The sequence below is a fragment of the Eptatretus burgeri genome, chromosome 11 (genome assembly GCF_056783735.1).
Source record: "Eptatretus burgeri isolate ZD-2024b chromosome 11, Ebu_testis_v1, whole genome shotgun sequence".
Taxonomy (NCBI): domain Eukaryota; kingdom Metazoa; phylum Chordata; class Myxini; order Myxiniformes; family Myxinidae; genus Eptatretus; species Eptatretus burgeri.
In genome coordinates this window covers 33,721,875-33,737,237 of record NC_140971.1, presented here as the reverse complement: position 1 = coordinate 33,737,237, position 15,363 = coordinate 33,721,875, and the positions used below count along the sequence as shown (strand labels likewise).

At 50.4% G+C, this 15,363-nt stretch overlaps 1 protein-coding gene and 1 long non-coding RNA gene across 2 annotated transcripts in view; one reads left to right on the top strand and one right to left on the bottom strand.

Moving 5' to 3' along the window:
• Positions 1 to 2,862, bottom strand: part of LOC147016816 (talin-1-like) — a 166,083-nt gene extending 163,221 nt beyond the window's left edge. Inside the window, exon 1 of the mRNA XM_085845847.1 lies at positions 2,712 to 2,862. The gene's annotated coding sequence lies outside the window, so the exon portion shown is untranslated. The remainder of the gene's footprint in view (positions 1 to 2,711) is intronic.
• LOC147016815 (uncharacterized) overlaps positions 837 to 15,363 on the top strand; it is a 57,894-nt gene continuing 43,367 nt past the window's right edge. The window contains exon 1 of the long non-coding RNA XR_015049191.1: positions 837 to 976. This is a non-coding gene — a long non-coding RNA (uncharacterized LOC147016815). The remainder of the gene's footprint in view (positions 977 to 15,363) is intronic.

Here is a 15,363-nt window from a genome sequence, read left to right as displayed (position 1 = left end):
AGGAGTACAATGCACATCCAAATCTAGTTGGTGAGAGTAACAGGAGTACAAGGCACATCCAAATCTAGTTGGTGAGAGTAACAGGAGTACAAGACACATCCAAGGCAAGTTGGTGAGAGTAACAGGAGTACAAGACACACCCAAATCTAGTTGGTGAGAGTAACAGGAGTACAAGGCACATCCAAGGCAAGTTGGTGAGAGTAACAGGAGTACAAGACACATCCAAGGCAAGTTGGTGAGAGTAACAGGAGTACAAGACACACCCAAATCTAGTTGGTGAGAGTAACAGGAGTACAAGACACATCCAAGGCAAGTTGGTGAGAGTAACAGGAGTACAAGACACACCCAAATCTAGTTGGTGAGAGTAACAGGAGTACAAGACACACCCAAATCTAGTTGGTGAGAGTTACAGGAGTATAAGACGCACCCAAATCTAGTTGGTGAGAGTAACAAGAGTACAAGGCACATCCAAGGCAAGTTGGTGAGAGTTACAGGAGTACAAGACACACCCAAATCTAGTTGGTGAGAGTAACAGGAGTACAATGCACATCCAAATCTAGTTGGTGAGAGTAACAAGAGTACAAGGCACATCCAAATCTAGTTGGTGAGAGTAACAGGAGTACAATGCACATCCAAATCTAGTTGGTGAGAGTAACAGGAGTACAATGCACATCCAAATCTAGTTGGTGAGAGTAACAGGAGTACAAGGGACACCCAAATCTAGTTGGTGAGAGTAACAGGAGTACAAGGGACATCCAAATCTAGTTGGTGAGAGTAACAGGAGTACAAGGCACATCCAAATCTAGTTGGTGAGAGTAACAGGAGTACAAGGCACATCCAAATCTAGTTGGTGAGAGTAACAAGAGTACAAGGGACATCCAAATCTAGTTGGTGAGAGTAACAGGAGTACAAGGGACATCCAAATCTACTTGTGAGAGTAACAAGAGTACAAGGCACACTCCGAGGCTTGGAGTGGGTGAGTAAGAGACGCGAACGCTGCCACACACGCGATAACATTCCATGCGTAGTTACCTGTACCTGCATAATCTATAATGAAGCGTTGTGCAGGATTTTCAATCCCAGGTGGTGACATGTCATGGCTGGTGTTCTCAATACATGCTTAAACAGTTAAACCCCACCCATGTTTCGTGCAACAACTTTAGATCTCCAACGTGGGAGCTTGCTTTGAGTTTTTAAATTCCAGTTTTTTTGGATATATATATATATATATATATATATATCTCTCTCTCTCTCTCTCTCTCTCTCTCTCTCTCTCTCTCTCTCTCTCTCTCTCTCTCTCTCTCTCTCTCTCTCTCTCTCTCTCTCTCTCTCTCTCTCTCTCTCTCTCTCTCTCTCTCTCTCTCTCTCTCTCTCTCTCTCTCTCTCTCTCTCTCTCTCTCTCTCTCTCTCTCTCTCTCTCTCTCTCTCTCTCTCTCTCTCTCTCTCTCTCTCTCTCTCTCTCTCTCTCTCTCTCTCTCTCTCTCTCTCTCTCTCTCTCTCTCTCTCTCTCTCTCTCTCTCTCTCTCTCTCTCTCTCTCTCTCTCTCTCTCTCTCTCTCTCTCTCTCTCTCTCTCTCTCTCTCTCTCTCTCTCTCTCTCTCTCTCTCTCTCTCTCTCTCTCTCTCTCTCTCTCTCTCTCTCTCTCTCTCTCTCTCTCTCTCTCTCTCTCACACACACACACACACACACACACACACACACACACACACACACACACTCACACACACACACTCACACACACACACACACACTCACACACACACACATACACACATACACACATACACACATACACACACACACACACACACACACAATCCCCGTGGGCAGAGGTGGACGGAACATGTGCACCGAGCTGGCAGTTCAAGGCGGTTATAGATCAGTGCAACACGATGAAAGGTGTTCACGGTCGCTCAAACGTGTCGACACGGACTCGACAAAGCTACAACTAGAGGAAAATCAACACTTTGTAACCGTTTCCAACCTCACCGAGTTAATGATAAACACCGATTGGATCACAACGCTCAGACACACTCTCAGCTTTACTAAAGCGGTTGCTTTGTACGACCCTTTTATGTTCACACAAAACAAGTTCTACCGCAAGACAGACAGAGGGTTTGTTTAAAAAGTGAGTTGAGAATGCAATGGACGAGACCCTGGGGCTAGCGGGATCAGCAGTGGGGAAAGGGGGGACTCGAGGTCTTCGGGGACGTCTGGCAGGGAGACCGACGGTCCTTGTACGGGTCCTTCGTTCCTTTCGCAGATCGAGACGTGCATCCCCCTACACCCACCCCTACCCCTACCCCCACCCCTACCCCACGTACCGTGAGCGCAACACGTGCACACAGATGGGAGATCAGGGTGATGGGGGAGCGGGACCTTTTCCCAACACAAACTGGATGGACCCCAAGGACGGGTGGGTCCAGCACAACAATGATTAGGATGACCCGAATCAAGGCTGGACACGGGCGTTGCTGGGAAAGCCGCCTCGACACGTCTTCCTTAACTGGGGTCAGGGGTCAGGGAGATTCCGAACCGCGCCCAACCCTTACGCCCCAACCCTTACCCCCAACCCTTACCCCCCAACCCTTACGCCCCAACCCTTACCCCCCCAACCCCTACCCCCCAACATGCCGTGGACCAAACGCTGACCAGTCCATGCGGCACGGAAATCGGGTCCGAGGGGTCAAACCAGCGAGGTAATAAACCTACCTGGGAATCGAGCGAGCAGCGGCTCCGTCGTTCCGTGCGAGGTGTTGGGAAGCGGAGTGGAGATGGAGGGAAAGACCGGGCCCGGCGAGCTTGGACTCCCCCGCAGCTGCTGCCTCTCCGCTTCCTCCTCCTCCTCCTCTCAATATTCCACCCCTTCCCAAACTCCCTCCCCTCCCCCCTTCCCGAACACCCTCCCCCTCCCCCCTTCCCGAACTCCCTCCCCCCCAACAACCTCATCCCTCCCCCTCCCCTCTCCCGCCCATGCTATGCGTCACGTCGTTTTGCGGGACCTCGAACCGAGACTTCAGGACTTTTTGTTTCCCGTGTTCGCGAAACTCACTGCAGTAGAGGACTTGGGAATGGACCCGGACCCATTGATCACACGTGTCCGTCTATTTGCTGTGGGGGGAGAGGGGGGCGAGCCGGGACCGATGTGTTCGTTACAAACGACAAAATCGTTGCGGTTGTGCGAGTAATATATATGTTGTTTCCTTGTAGCTTGTTCGAAACAATCATCAAAGTTCTCATCAATCTTGTGCTTCGAAAAGGATTCGCTGGTAATTTGTTCGAAGTGTATCGCTCATAAAACTCGGGGGCCGGTGAAACCGTTGTAGAGCAGGAATAGATGGTACAGTCGTCAAGGTGATGCTGCTTTGACCTGCGATGCGACTGGGCTGTGGTACCGGCTCAGCGGTACCACGCTAGCGTGGGATTTTCTCCAACCGCATGATGCTAGGCAAGAAGACAGCCGGCTTAAGGTGCCCACAGAAAGACTGCGTGATTCGTGTTACAGCGCCCCCTTCTGGCACTGCACACTGAAGGGCGTTTTTGGACGATCCAGCTCGAAGGTGCAACTGATTAATTGGCAAATGACCGATAGCACTTCATATTTGGCTTTTCTAATGTCAACAGAAGAAGCTCAAATGGTTGATGTGGAACTCGAGATGAAGGCACAGACCAATCAATATACGCAACCATCTTGATGATGCGCACTTTGCACTGGTTCACAAAGCAAGCTGTGGGCTGTTTACGATCAGAGATGGACTTCTGTGATTCCATGCGACTGACTCAATCTGTGAATTTTCCGACCCAGATTTCTCCCAATGGAAAATCCTCCCTTTGGGACTTGGTGATGACAATCTTCCCCACAAATGTCTCCTGCACTTCCTCTGCTCCAATTGGTTCATCTCATCATGTGCTTGTGAAGGCCAACATCTCTTTGGATATTCGTAGAGAACTTCCTCAACGCCGGCGAGTCTGGCATTTCACTCAAGCAGATTGGCAGGGACGGCAAGCATCCATCTCTCTTTAGGACTGGTCTCCCATATCTCCTACCCCTGATGTAAACTCAACCTGGGAATTCTTCCACTGAAACCTGCTCTTTATCAGGTATAATCTCATCTTGAATTATCCTACCTTTTTCCCACCCATGGTACACTGACTCTTGTGGTGAGGCAGTTGCTCTGAAACAACTTGCCTTCTCTTTCTGGAATCCGAATCCAACCGAAAGCAATCTCACTCAGGTCAGGTCAGGTATGGGAACATGCACCGGAGCAGCGCGTCACTGCGTCCACTTTCCGTTGGTACTCCAGGGACCTCCGTCTGGCCATCCCCCAGGCAAATACCTGGCCCATCCCCATCTCCTTTAGATGCCGGTCAATCTGTTGCAACCATGAGGCACGTGGTCGGCCAGTAGGCCTCCTCCACTCACGAGGCTCTCTCACCGAGAGATCTGGTGAGCTGGATCCGTGTCAGGAAAATGAGCCATATGTCCACACAACCATAACTGATGCTCACAGACTATGCAGGTAACAAATCTCATTTGAGTCTTTCTCAGTAACCACTCATTGGACACAAAGTCCAACCAGCGATAGCCAAGGATTCTATGAGGAGACCTGGTACCGAAGGAGTAAAGTCTCCATCTCAGATCCCTGGTCAGAGTCCAAGTCTCACATCCGAAGAGCAAGACTAGAAGCATCAAGGACCTGAAGACTCGGACTTTCGTCCTCGTGCACAGGTACCGACAGCACCACACCCCATGGTCCAGTGAATCCATGACTCCCCAGGTCCGATCCAGATGTCTATTGACCTCTGGCTCACAGCCAGCGGAGACATGAATATCACTGCCAAAGTAAGTGAATCTACATGACCTCAGTGCTTTCCAAAAAGTCCCCAACAAGTGTGTGTCCACTCTCAGAAGAGCCAGAAAACAACATCTGTCCAACATAAATAATGAACTTTCAAACTTGTCAACCCTCCTCTAAAACCTGGTGGCACGTTATTAAGTCTGTCTCCGAAGTATACTCCCCCTCCTTCCCTTCCCTCATTTCAAATGGCACCACAGGCGATTCCGCTCGTGAGAAGGCCGCATACCTCAATTCTGTGTTTTAATCCAAATATTGTGTTCCTAACCCCCCCCCCCCCCCACTCTTGGTATACACTCTTTCCTGTCGTAGCTCTGAGACTGTGTTTTTTGTTTCACCTCCTGGACTCTGCCTTTTGCAACTGAGAAGGTGGAGAAGCTTCTTTCAACCCTCAAATCTGACTCTGCTACTTGACCGGTGGCATCAGCTCGTGTGGCCTACAAACCTGCTCTGCTGGTTTGCACTGGTTCACAAAGATGGAAGATGATCTAGGGCAAATGACAGGGTGATAAGGACAGAGGGGATGATCTTGCACATCCTCTCTGTCCTTTTCACCCTGTTATTTGTGCTAGGCCATCTTCCATCTGCTTAGAAATCCACCATCAATACATTACATAACTAGAAGGGTACTCAGAAGAGCGCATACCTCCGACCCATAATGCCTGATCCACGAGAACATATCTAGCCCAATACATTTTTGAAATATCATGCTTTGTACTGTTTCGAGCCCAATCGATGGTGAAGAATCACTTAATAAATTCTAGTAGTCGGATCTAGATTCGGATCTTCACCAAAATCAAATGAATTCTTCTTTGTCACATACCAACATGTCCACCAAGTTTCATCCGGATCCGTCCACAACTTTTTGAGATATCCTGTGCACAGACAAACAGACAAACAAACACAAGCAAACAGATAAACAAACACAAACAAACAAACAGACAAGCAAACAAACAAGAAGATGACGTCATGCAGAGCAGATATATAAATCTTCCTCAAATTTCAAGTCAATCGGATGAAAATTGCGGATTTTAGAATTATGACCTTAGTTGATGACCTGGGACCTATGTTGACCTTTTGGTCGATGTTGACCTTAAAAATAATTAGCTGGTTGAATTCAGTGACTTGATATATAAATCCTCTTCAAATTTCAAGTCCATCGGATGAAAATTAAGGATTTTAGAAATACCACCTAAGTTGTTGACCTTTTGCTTATGTTGACCTTTTGGTCCATGTTGACCACAAAAATAATTGGCAAGTTGAATTCAGTGACCTGAAATATAAATCCTCCAGATTTCAAGTCAATCGGATGAAAATGGAGGATTTTAGAAATATGACCTTTGTTGATGAACTTGGGCCTATGTTGACCTGTTGGTCTATGTTAACCTTAAAAATAATTGGTTGGTTGAATCCAATGACCTGATGTGTGTGTGTGTGTGTGTGTGTGTGTTTATATATATATATATATATATATATATATATATATATGTATATATATATATATATATATATATATATATATATATATATATATATATATATATATATATATATATATATATATATATATATATATATATATATATATATATATATATATATATATATATATTGTTGCGGATTCGCGCCCGCCGGCGTGCGAACGGCCACGTAACTCGAATCGCGGCACGTCGCCCACCGGACGGACAATCCAGTCGTGACCCTCTCGGACTAACGCCGGGAACCAGTCACGGGTGGACCTTTCGGTCTCACCGCGATCGTGCCAATCGGCCCCCGCGTGGGATAGGGTTGCTCGCCAAATTCGACCGACCTCAGTACCCACACGGAGGGTAGACCGGGCGATCGCACCTCGCCGCAGGTCGACTTCGGACACGGGCCACTTAAGCGACCCGTTCCGTACTATTGGGATAACCGAGCGGTGTTATTCGTCGGCCTCGACGGTTCGATTAATTATCGGGCGTCTTAGCCCACGACCAACCCTTTACGTGAAGCAAGATGGGGATTCAATGAAAGAAATGACGAAGCGAAGCGGGAAAACAGTTCAACAATAAGCACATTTATTTCGCGATGAAAGGAAAGCACACATATACAATTCCACCAAAAGCACATGTAAAAGAAGAAGACAAAAAGCAAATGCAACAATGCAGATCTATCCGACTACCGGGCACTCGGCAACACTTATACAATTTTACTTCACAGACGGCGCCGACAACACATATTCCCAAAGCAAAAGAAAAGAGAACCACCCTCCAGGATGAGGGGGGTAGGCGGGCCTGGGGCCGAGACCGTGTCGGGCCTACCCGTCTGATGATGAGACGCGAAGTGGCGGTGGTGCCTCAACTCCGCGGGCCTCGCGGACAGTGTCTGGTAGGGGGTGGGAAGGGGGCCCCCTTTTGTCGCACTATCTCAGCGCGGGGGGAAACAGGAGGGGGTTGCTGATGCTCGGGGAAAGGAGGATTTCACAAAATCTCGGGTCCCGCGACGAGCGTCTCCACCACGACCTCGGTCGCGCCGCCGGCCTCTCCCTCCGCAGTTCCCCGAATCCGACGCGAGCACCCCCTCAACCGCCTTCGCCGCCTCTCCACAGCTTCGTCCGATCGTCCTCTCCGTCTCCTCTCTTGACTCGTCCCAACTCTTCACTGGCTCCGCGAACTCCCAACTGCGAACTGCCAACTGCGAACTGCCAACTGCGAACTGCCAACTGCGAACTGCCCTCTTCTGACGAACGCAGTCGTTTTTATAAGCCCCGTGGCTTCGCTCTTTCATCTTTGACCCTCTGCCTCCGACCTTTCACCTCTCTTGCTGGCTCCCCATTGGCCCGAGGAAAAGTGGGCGTGAATGCTTTTTGATCCATGAATTTGCATATAGCGACCGCCCTCCAACGCCCTGGAGGCGGGGCCAAATCGCCCCTCGCTCACCGATTGGACGGAACAAAAGTGGGCGCGAGTCGTTTTTGATCCGTTTTTCTGCGGAAAGTCCGTGATGTTTTTGAACACGCTGCTCGGTGCGCGCCCCGCACGAGTCCAGCATCGGTGCCCACGAGTGGCGCGAGATGACGGTGATGCGATGGTGGCGAGTTGTGACGGTAAAGGTCGTGGCGGTTGTGGTGAAGCGGCGTTGTGGTTGGTGGTTGTTGTTGTGATGGCCGCATTGTGGTTGGTGGTTGTTGTGTGATGGCTGTTGAGACGTGGTTGGTGGTGGTAATAATGGCGGCTGGTCCAAAATAAAGATAGTAAAAGAAAAACGGCTATCCTGAAGAGTCGCAGCCCTCATGAATGACATTTATTCCCTCTAGACAACGGGTTTGGGCCTAACTACACATATACTTACCGAGATATCTCACCTAAGGGACCTGAATGGTGGTTTGTGAATTTCGTCAACCACAACACTACCCCCTCCCCTTTTTACAGACTCGTCCCGAGTCGTCAAATTTTCGTGTGCCATCATGTGTAGTTTTCCCCAAGTACATTTTACCTACGGATCCCTGAGTGCGACATTCATGGTATTCGTGTCCCCAAAATAAATAACCTAAGGGCTGAGTAACTACCTAAACAAACTCACTCACACGGACGACTTAAATAAAATTGCCGGCGCTAAGACAAACATGCCGGGGGCGCACTCATATGTACAGTACATCTTAACCTTAACTTACAAATTTTACACTAAACCATGGCCCAGGATCACTGAACTCTGCAAAAAGAAAACAGTTAGCAGGGAGCCAGGCTGCCCGCATGCAGTCTCTGGCTCAAACAATGCAGGTGACAGGGAACGTGGCTGGCTGCTCACACGCAGTCCAAGGCCTTCCCTTTTGAACTGAACGCAGTGAACCACAACGGTGCATGGGCCGCACAAACGTAGTCTCCGTGCCAGCTCAAGTGGCACACGCAATGAACACACGAATGGATGGATGAATGGTTTGAACTGAACGCAGTGAACCACAACGGTGCATGGGCTGCACAACGCAGTCTCCGTGCCAGCTCAAGTGGCACACGCAATGAACACAACGAATGGATGGATGAATGGATGGACGCAAACACGGTGCACGGGCCGCCACTGCAGGCCCGTGTTGTAGCTGCCAACAGGGCAGTTCTTGCAGCTTGCAAACTGTTGCCTTGATCCTGGCGCACATGGCAATGAACAGGGGGGGGGGGAAAGCAAAAATTGAACGGGGCTGGTGAACGTGGGCAGCGGGCATGGCAAAGGCAGAGGCAGCAGGCAAACACAGCCCGCAGAAGAAGGCCGCTGCAGGCAAACACAGCCGGCAGATGAAGTGGGCCGGCACAGGCCCAGCAGCAACACAGCCAGCAGATGAAGCTGGCCAGCCTTTGCCGTTCAGTGGAGGTTGGTGGAGGGAGTGCGGTGGTGCTGGCCACTCGGAAGGCGGGCTCGGACCTACCTACCTGTCTCCCTCCCACCTATCGCCTTTGCCTGTCACTGTACATACCCACTCCCTTAATTTGTCAAACCCCAATTTAGCCCCAACTTATTTTTTTGTTGTTTTTATTTTTACTTCCCCACTATAAATCGTCCCCTAACCCCCTTTATCGTCCTTGTTCGGCTAACCTATCCTGTCACCTAGCCTACTCCCAACCCCTACGTTCCCTTCCCGGAGGGGAATAAGGGAGAGCTAGCGTCCTGTGTCGAGGCCCAACTCAAGCCTCAGAATGGCCTCCCCAGAGTTCAGCGATCTATAACACAAAGTGGGTCCAGCGGCCCACAACGAGAGCGAGGGGATGGATGGTGCGGAGGGGTACACTTCCTAATCTACCCTGTCCATTTAACTGTTAAACTACCCCGGGGCTTTCAACAAGCGCCTCTCGCTTATACTATTGGTTCTAACAACCCAGATTCCCGTCGCCTGTGTTGGTGTCCTCACAATTTCGGGCCTCGCCCGCCAATTTTCTCTTCGTGCCCTCACACGGTCTCATGGCTGGGACACGTGGCTCCCTTTGGCAGGCACGACCTCTGCCGAATCTCCCGCTATGGCACCCCCGGGCACTACACTGCCTCCGAACCTACCAGCTCCCTAACACCGGGGAGTGCCCCCCATGGCACCTCCCCTGAAACGCACACGTGGCAGGCTGGCTTCCCGGGCCCCTTTCCGAGGGTCACCCGTGCCCACAACACTGCCCACGCGGCTAATGGCGCCCCGGGCCCCCGCACCAAGCAGGCGCACCCGTGCCCACTACGCTATCCCGGCCCCCCCATGGGCCCTTGGCCTACCACGGCCGACTAGCCTGGTGCCCGGGGTACCCACTCAGCGATACTCACCTTTCGCAGCCACGCTCCCAGCCCGTCAACAGGGCTCCTGCACCCCTCCAAATGGGTTTCGAGCCTACACTCCCACCAACAACAAAACGACCTCCATTTTTCAATTTGACTAACCCAGCTAACTCACTTTACTCTGACCCCGGGGTCCCTTGGGCGGGAGTCACTCCTCCCCCCAATCACTCATCGCACCATGCATTCCACATTCGCTCCATTCACACAGACCCGCTGGCCTCACTCACTCACCAAGCACATGCTTCCACTTCACAACTGACCAACTCTTCAACACACACACCGCTGAACTCTGCCATCCTTCTATCTGCATCTCCTAATATAACTAACTCGTGCTCCCACGTCGTCCCTTACACTATAGCACGTTCCATTTAACACTACGTAGCTAAGCTACGTCCCCTCTACACACTCACAAGTCTGTCCATGTTCTCAAATGTCCCAAAAATTATTTACCCAACCTAAATCTCGCTACAATCCCTCTAACTAATCCATTCCACGGACTCCATGAGGACTTACCCCTGCCCCATGGAGTCGGTCTAACTAAGCTAACCCTTCCCCCTAACTAGTTTCCATCCTGTGCCCAAGTAAGGGGGTCTTCCACCCCTTGCCCAGGAATCCTGTGCACCCGAAAGTGAGGCTTGTTTTTTTTTTTTTTTCCATGCGCAGCACCAGCGCGGCAACTCGCGCACTTTGCACCTGCCTGTGACGTCATGCAGCTGCACGTGTTCCTCGTCCCTCCCTGGACGGTACCATCCGGCAGGGATACCCCTCCTGCCGGATTCCAACCCCGCGTGCAGCCATGACGTCACCGTGCGCATAAAAAAAAACACAAGCCCCACGTCTTGAGGGGTTCCCCACGCGAACACATGTGCTTTGCCCGTTGGAGCTTAACACACACGATCGCGTGGAGAACCCGTCCGGTCCAAATCCATAATCCTGCCTAAACTTTGTCCGTCCGCGGGATCGGCAAATCCACCGCGTGCGTTTCCGGACCGGGACTTCACTCTCGCAAGCGAGCACGTGGCGGCCTCGTGCGTTGCACAGCACGGACCGCGTGCTCACTGCTGGGTGAACCCGGCACGGTCCCCGAAACAACCACAGCCGCTTCCCGGCTTTCTTTCCTCACATGTCGCCGTCGTCGCCATTCGACCCACGCACTCCCGCGTGTTACGACGCTCACACTCCACACCATTAAACTCACACCGGGAGACGCGGCTGCGTGCTCCCGCATGCCAACCGACATCTCCCTCACATACCGCTCTCTCACACACACGGTCTCCCTTGCACTCGGCCGTTCACTCACGCATGCTACCTCCCTCGCACACGTGGCTCCACGCACTCGCGGCCTTTCACTCACTCGTGCCTCACTCATACACGCGGGGGCACTCACCCGCGGTTCCTCATCCACACTGGCCGTTTCATCCACACACACGGCCTCTTCCACACACGGTGCCTCATCCACACACGGCGTGCTGGGAAGCACGTGCTCTGGCACCATCGCCACCACACCACTCACACACGGGGTCGCTTCCACACACGGGGACGCACTCACGCCTTGCACCACACACACAGGGACAACCACACTGGGGATTCGTGTCCCCACAAGGGTCTCCGGGGCCTCTATACCCCCCAAGCTCTCCGTGCACCTGTCCACAGCACTCCTCCCCTCGACCTCGCAAAGCACGACCGAACTCACCTGGTCGTGACTCACCTCAAGGGGGCATACTCCCTCCCCTCGTTCCTGGAGGAGGCCATCCAGCTGCTCGCACCGGGCCTCCACCCAGTCCACCAGCTCACCCCCATTGTCCTCCACGACCTCCGTGTGTGTGTGTGTGCGTCACTTACCCCGTCTTCATCGTGTAGTCTTCCCTCTATTTTTTCCGTCTCCCGTGTCTCTATACATTTATAAGTTTCTGTCGTCTCCTCTTGTCTATTGGTCTCTGCTTCTTTCTGGCGTCTTTCCCTTATCTTTATGTAGGTCAACCTTGCTTTTTCCTTAAGTCGCTCCCGTCCTTCCCTGTTTTTCACTCCTTGCTCTTTCACGATCTCTGCGTACCTCATCCTTGCTTTCAGTCTTAATTGTTCTTTTCTCTCCCTCCCAATTACTTTCACCTCGTCTCTTGTCTCCCGTGTCTCTATACATTTTCTCTCCTTGTTCCTTATTTCTGTCTCTTCCTGGTTCCTTTTTCCTTCCCATCTGAATCGTTCTTTCTCTCTGAGCCCCATTAGCTGTTCGTTCTCCCTCCGGAGCTCCTCAATCTCCGTTGACTCCAGTCTCGCTCTCCGTTTTAGTTGTTCAATTTCACACTCATATAGTTGTTGTTTTCTCTCCCACTGTTCCTCCTGCTCTTTGTTTTCCAATCTCATTGTTTCTTTCAATTGGCTCATTTCCTTCCTGTGTTTCATTCGCTGTTCTCTCACTACTCTTCCTCGTTTCCTCTCCTGTCCTTCCTTCTCCAGTTTCATGGTTTTCTTCATTTGGTTAATCTCCTTTTTGTGTTTCATTTGCTGCTGTCTAATTACTCTTCCTCGTTTCCTCTCCTGTCTTTCCTTCTCCAGTTTCATGGTTTTCTTCATTTGTTTCATCTCCATTTGGTGTTTCATTCGCTGTTCTTTGTCTATCTCCTCGTACTCCAGCCTCAGCTTTTCTTTCAATTGGTCAACCTCGGCTTCATGTTCTTTTTGTTTTCTATTCCATTGTTCCTCACGTTCTTCCCTCTCCAATCTCCATGTGTCCTTCAATCTCCTGATTTCTCCTTCTTGCTTCATTCCTTGCTCCTTCAACTTCTCCTCGTATTCCAACCTATTTTTTTTCTTTTGTCGTTCCGTTTCAAATTCATACTCTTTCAGTTTTTTATTCCACTGTCTCTCTTGTTCCTCATTCTGCAATCTCGTTATTTCTTTCAGTTGGCTGACTTCCTTCTCCTGTCTTATTCGTTCTTCCATCATTACTCTTTCTTGCATCTCATTCTGCAATCTCGTGGTTTCCTTCAGTTGGCTGATTTCCTTCTCCTGTCTCATTCCTTGTTCTTTCAGTACTCTTTCTTGTTCCTCATTCTGCAATCTCGTTATTTCTTTCAGTTGGCTGACTTCCTTCTCCTGTCTGATTCGTTCTTCCATCATTACTCTTTCTTGCATCTCATTCTTTCGTCTGGCCTTCGCTTCCAGCTGTTCGATCTGTACAGTGTGGTTTCTTAAAGTTTCATTTTCCGTTCTCTTCCTTTCCTCTTTTAACACTCTCAGTTCGTTTTGTAGTTCCCTCTCTTTGTTCTGGTGTTTCTGTAACTCAGAAACTTTCTTTTCCAATTCCTTTCTCATCTCTGCACACTCCGACTTTGCTTTGGCTTCAAATTGTTCAATCTGCTCAGTGTGGTTCCTTAACGTTTCATTCTCTGTTTTCTTCCTTTCCTCTTTTAACATCCTCAGTTCGTCTTGTAATCCTCTTTCTTTGTTTTCGTGTTTCAGTATCTCAGAAGTTTTTGTTTCCAATTCCTTTCCCAATTTGCGTGCTTCTTCACTCATTTAATCTCTTCTTTCCACCGCTTCCCTCCTCAATTCGTCCCTTTTTTTTACTGTATTCATTTAGTTTTTTCTGCCATTCCTTTCCCATTCTAATCTTCCCTTCCAGGATTTCTCTTTTAAACTGGTTTGCCCTTACCTCTCGCTTCAGTAGTTCCAATTCTCCATCTTGTTCGCGTTTTTCCTTTTCGAGCTTTGTTTTCCTTTCTCCTTCCTCCCTCAATTCTCCCTGCAGTTCTTCGAACTGTTCTGACTTTTCCAGCAATTCCTCCGACCTTTCCTCGAGCTGTCTCTCTCCTCTTTTTATCTTCCATTCTAGGCTTTCTCTTTCCTGATTGCCTGTTCTTATCTCTTCCTTCAATTGTTCCAACTCCCCATCGTGTTCACATTTTTTCTCTTCCAACTGTATTTCCCTCACTCTCTCCTCCAGTTCTTTGAACCGCCTTGCTTGCTCCAATAATTTTTCCATTTTGTTTTACTTCCAAGTCGTGCTCCTTTTGTTTCTTTTCGAGCTCGGTTTTCCATTCTTCCTCCCATTGTTTCCTTTCCTGGGAGATACCAATCTGCTGTTCCTCTATTCTTTTGTTCAGTTTGCTCTTCGCATATTCCAACTGACGGGTATAAAACACTACCAAATTCTTTTTCCCACGTAATTTGTCGACTCTATTGGCCAAGTCATGTTTTTGCCACCGAATTCGTTCCAGTAAATCGTCCAATCGCTGTGTCCCCCCGTACACGTAATTTTTTTGAAGCGCGTCTGCGTGCCGTTGTGACTCGTCCACTCCACGTTGCACCTCCTCGATATATTCTTCATAACGCTTCACCTTTTCCAAGACATCCCCCAATTGTGCCTGAAGCCTGCCAATGCTCGCATAGTCATCCTGCCACGCCTGCCATGGCACATGCCGTGACCACGTGCCTTGAACCGGTGACTGGGAGCTCACGCCTCGTGCTGTGCCATTAATATCAGTCCGCTCCGTGCTGCGCTGAGGTGCGATCGCGCTGCCATTGTGCGACTCCGTTTGCCAGCAAAGTTCATGCTCAAGCCGCTCCCACTGACCACAGTTAGTGGTGGGGTTATAATTATAAAAAGAACCGACCTGGGCCATGGATCCTACATGACGACACATACCTAATACCCCCGGCTCCCGCTCGCCTTGAGACGCCATCTTGCTTCTCTTAAAGGGTTAATTTAGCTCGCTCGTAATTTGGAGGGAATCGGGGGTCGCTTCTCTCACCCCTGGACCGATTCCCGTGAATTTAGCCGGAGACAGGAGAGCCCGTTTTCCCGTTCTCCGTTACCAGTGCCGTGAGGAGGGCGATGGGTTTGTATCGCACGACCTGACACCAGTGTTGCGGATTCGCGCCCGCCGGCGTGCGGACGGCCACGTAACTCGAATCGCGGCACGTCGCCCACCGGACGGACAATCCAGTCGTGACCCTCTCGGACTAACGCCGGGAACCAGTCATGGGTGGACCTTTCGGTCTCACCGCGATCGTGCCAATCGGCCCCCGCGTGGGATAGGGTTGCTCGCCAAATTCGACCTACCTCAGTACCCACACGGAGGGTAGACCGGGCGATCGCACCTCGCCGCAGGTTGAATTCGGACACGGGCCACTTAAGCGACCCGTTCCGTACTATCGGGATAACCGAGCGGTGTTATTCGTCGGCCTCGACGGTTCGATTAATTATCGGGCGTCTTAGCCCA